Source organism: Phacochoerus africanus, chromosome 8, assembly GCF_016906955.1.
Source record: "Phacochoerus africanus isolate WHEZ1 chromosome 8, ROS_Pafr_v1, whole genome shotgun sequence".
NCBI lineage: Eukaryota > Metazoa > Chordata > Mammalia > Artiodactyla > Suidae > Phacochoerus > Phacochoerus africanus.
In genome coordinates this window covers 112,857,734-112,862,322 of record NC_062551.1, presented here as the reverse complement: position 1 = coordinate 112,862,322, position 4,589 = coordinate 112,857,734, and the positions used below count along the sequence as shown (strand labels likewise).

General features: G+C 37.9%; 1 non-coding gene across 1 annotated transcript; it reads right to left on the bottom strand.

Moving 5' to 3' along the window:
• Positions 1-4,271: 4,271 nt before the first annotated feature.
• On the bottom strand, positions 4,272-4,378 carry LOC125134750 (U6 spliceosomal RNA). Its single transcript, XR_007136759.1, has one exon. It is a non-coding gene; the product is annotated as a U6 spliceosomal RNA (small nuclear RNA).
• Between the last annotated feature and the right edge of the window lie 211 nt (positions 4,379-4,589).

Genomic DNA, 4,589 nt, shown 5'->3' with positions numbered 1-4,589 from the left:
CTGTGGCGTAGGCCAGCAGCTGCAGCTCTGATTCAACCCCTAGCCTGGGAACTTTCACATGCCTCGGGTGGGGCCCTAAAATTCTAGGATAGGACTCATGGAAGTCTCAGCACTTCCCAAGCAATTTTGATGTCAGTGACCCTGAGATTATAATCTGAAAAGACAGTTTTAAAGAAGTAAACGTTTTGTTAATTTTTTTTTCCTCAGATGCATCCTCCTCCGAGTAGGAAGCCTTCCAAAAATAACCAATTGCAAAAAGTTCTCGATGTAATTTGGGATGTACTCCAGTTTTAAAGAAAATGAAGTTATATAAGGAAAATGAAGTTATTATAGTATGAACCAATTGTTAACTCAACCATTACATATTTATTACTTATAATAAATGAGAAAATGTGCATAAATTGCAAAGGCATTATATATAACATTTATATACAATAAATTTCACTTAGAGTTTACTTGTTCTAAATGGAAAAACAGATTTGGAGGGTCTTTTTCTTGTTTTTCCTGCTTCTCAAGACCACACAGGAAAACATAAAGCCTTGATGTAAGTCTCATAAATAGATGGTGTATGCTTGGTAACAAAACCAATGAATACTTTTCGTACTTAACTTCAAAGCAGTTCTAACAGGAAATAGTCTTGTCATCCTATGATTCTTGACTGACCCCACGTAAATCACAAAAACCATGTATAGTGGACACTGTTCATGTGCAGGCTGGATTCCTATCCCCTTAACTCCTGTGGTCTTTGCTTCCTTCAGCCTACACCTTCAGCTTTTGTAGGGATATCCTTGGGTTGCCAAACACGATGTGCCCAGAAGCACAGGGAGCAACAGATACCTAGAAATTTATGTCCTCCTGGGATAGCTCTTTGCCAATGACTGACTTGTATAGATTTATGAAATTTCAGCTCCCTTGACTGAACTGGGAACAAATTCTGAGGCCCCATCTACACTCAAGAGCTTCTCTGAGGAATCAAACTGAGACTGGGACCTTGCCTGAAACCTCACCTTTTGGCTTCTTCCCATTTTATGTCCTGCTTTCCCCCTTCTCTTAAGGGTTTCTCCTGGGAGCACTTTCTTTGTAAATAATGTGTAGTTAATTCTTTATTTCAGGGTGTGAGCGTAGGGAACCCCCCCTTAGGCATAATGTTAATCACACTCCCAACCAAGGACTCCTCCAGGAGGAAAACAACAAATGAAAACACAAGTGAAACAAAACACAGTGTAAACTACACACGTGTAACCACAATAAATGAAAACACATCTTGGTGTTTTGTTGTATACAAGGAAATCAGTCAGAAAGGATCTTTGATCTTACATTAAAAGGGCAAGGAATTATTAATGAAGTTTAAATAGGAATGATGGTTGCCAAGGGGGAGAGGGAGGGAGTAGTATGGATGCGGTGCTTGGGGTTAATAGATGCAAACTTTTGCCTTGGGAATGGATTAGCAATGAGATCCTGCTGTGTGACACTGGGAACTATGTCTAGTCACTTATGATGGGGCATGATAATGTGAGAAAAAAGAATGTATACATGTATGTGTAACTGGGTCACCATGCTGTACAGTAGAAAATTGACAAAACCCTGTAAACCAGCTATAATGGAAGAAATAAAAATCATTATATAAAAATAAATAAATAAATAAAAATTTTTAAAAATAGGAATATATGTTATTCTACCTTCTCACCTCCAGATTTTTCTCACCAGATTCAAAATCCTCCCCTTATTCACTCCCATGGCTTAATATTAAACACAGACTTTGTTCTGTGGCTTGCTGTTCAGGACAAGTGTTTTCTTAAGCAAGATCTATGAAATGCCAGTACTTGAGGATAATTTAGGGTAATACGAAAAAAGAAAAAGTGTTGGGTAAATGATCCAAATATAAAACTCTTTTGAGAAATGCTAGTTTAAACAAAGTAAAACAGGGTACTTGATTCAGAGTATTTCAAACCTTTAATATAATAATGCTTATTGTAAATGCTCAGTAAAGTGGTAGCTTTTATTTAAGCCTTACTAATATATCCTATTCAACAAACAAATTCTTTCCCCTATCTTGTCATAGCTTTATTGAGATATAATTGACATATAATAAAATGCAAATATTAATACACCCATAAAACTATTGCCACATTCTATTTAATGAACCCATCCATTATCCCTAAGAGTTTCCTTGTACCTCTTTGTGTGTGTGTGTGTGTGTGTGTGTGTGTGTGTTTAGGGTGTCACCCACGGCATATGGAAGTTCCCAGGCTACTGGTCAAACTGAGCTGTAGCCACCCGCCTATGCACAGCCACAGCAACGTAGGATCTGAGCCACATCTGCAACCTAGACCACAGGTCACAGCAACGCCAGATCCTTAACCCATTAATCAAGGCCAGGGATTGAACCAGTGTCCTCATGGATACTAGTCAGTTTCATTAACCACTGAGCCACGACAGGAACTCCCTCCTTGATGTTGGTGTCTCACTGTCTTACTGACTTCACTTAGCATGATAATTTTTAGGTCCATCCATGTTACTGCAAATGCCATTATTTCTTGCTGTTTTTTTTAATTGTATATTTTGTTTTCTTCTAAGTTTTAAGTGTGCTTTATATACTCTGGATAAAATTTCTTTGTCAGATATATGATTTGAATATATTTCCTCTGCCTCTAGTTTTTTCTATTCTCTGAAAAGTGTCTTTTGAAGGACAGAAATCCTTAATTGTGATAAAAGCCTATTCATAAACGCGTTTTTTTTTTTAATTGATTCTACCTCTGGTATTAGAGCTAAAAAAAAAAACTTTGTCTAAACCAGTGGTTCTCAACCAAGATCAGTGTTCCCACAGGACATTTTGCAATGTTTGAAGACACTTGGTTGCCAGAAATGAGGGCGGTAAGGAGAGACATTACTGGCATCTACTAGGTAGAGCCCAAGGATGCTACTAAATTCCTAGGATGCACAGGAGAGCCCCTCCTCTCTCTCCCCCATTTAATGTTTACTGAATTAAACATTTCAGTAGTAAGAAAGTTGAAAAACTCTGGCTTAACTCTAAATCATAAAGATCTTATATGTTCTTCTATAAATTTCACATTTTTAGTTTTCACATTCATATCTGTGATCCATTTTGAGGTTTTTTTGTTTCATTTTGTTTTTCTTGAGAGAAGTGGTTCATATTTTTGTACATAAATATCCAAGTTTTTTTAACACTTTAAATTAAAATAACTGGAGTTCCCGTCGTGGCGCAGTGGTTAGCGAATCCGACTAGGAACCATGAGGTTGCGGGTTCGGTCCCTGCCCTTGCTCAGTGGGTTAACGATCCGGCGTTGCCGTGAGCTGTGGTGTAGGTTGCAGACGCGGCTCGGATCCCGTGTTGCTGTGGCTCTGGCGTAGGCCAGTGGCTACAGCTCTGATTAGACCCCTGGCCTGGGAACCTCCATATGCCGCGGGAGCGGCCCAAGAAATAGCAAAAAATAAGTTAATTAATTAATTAATTAATTAATTAACTATACTTTCTGCACTGAATTATCTATGCACCTTTGTTGAAAATCAATTGGCCATATGCGTGATGGTCTATATCTGACCTCTATTCTACTTCTTTGATCTATTTTCTATCTTGACACAGTATCTTCATTACTGAAGCTTTACAATAAGTCTTGAAATTGGTAGTTTACATTTCTCTTTCAAAGTTCCTTTAGCTATTCATTCCTAAGTAGTTCATATTTCTTAATGCCAATATACATGGGTATTATTTATTTTATTTTGGTGAAATATACATAACATAAAATTACCATTTTAAGCCTTTTTTGTCTTTTTTGGGGGGGGGGGCACATGGCATGTGGAGGTTCCCAGGCTAGGGGTTGAATCAGAGCTACAGCTGCTGACCTACACCACAGCCACAGCAATGCTGGATCCAAGCCGCATTTGCAACCTACACCACAGCTCATGGCAGTGAAGGATCCTTAATCCACTGTGCAAGGCCAGGGATTGAACCAGCATCCTCATGGATGCTAGTTGGGTTCGTTAACCATTGAGTCATGACAAGAATTCCAGCATTTTAAGTTTAAGCATTTCGAAGTGTGCAGTTCAGTGTCATTAAGTTCACATTGTTGTGCAACCAACACCAACATCCAACCATAGAATGTTTTTCATCTTTCCAAACTGAAAATCTCTATCCATTAAACAATAACTCTCCCTCCATTCAGCCCCTGGAACCCATCATTTTACCTTCTCCCTCTATGGTTTTGATTTCTTTCAGTATCCCATATATATAGATTCATAGTATTTGTCCTTATATATAAAGAAGCTTCACAAATTTACATGTCACCCTTGGGCAGGGCCCATGCTAATCATCTCTGCATTGTTCCAATCTTAATACATGTATTTATGAAGTGAGCACTATTTTTTATTTTTCATTTCAACTTCTGATTATTCATTTCTAGTCTATAGAAATACAGTTCTTTGTGTTTACTGATCTTGCATCCTCTAACCTTCTAAGCTCAGCCAATAAAGAGATGAAATTATAATTACGATCATTTTATTTATTGAAGTGGAGACTGACAATGAGAAACACTGTATAACAGGGCGTACTAATAATTTGTGACGTATTT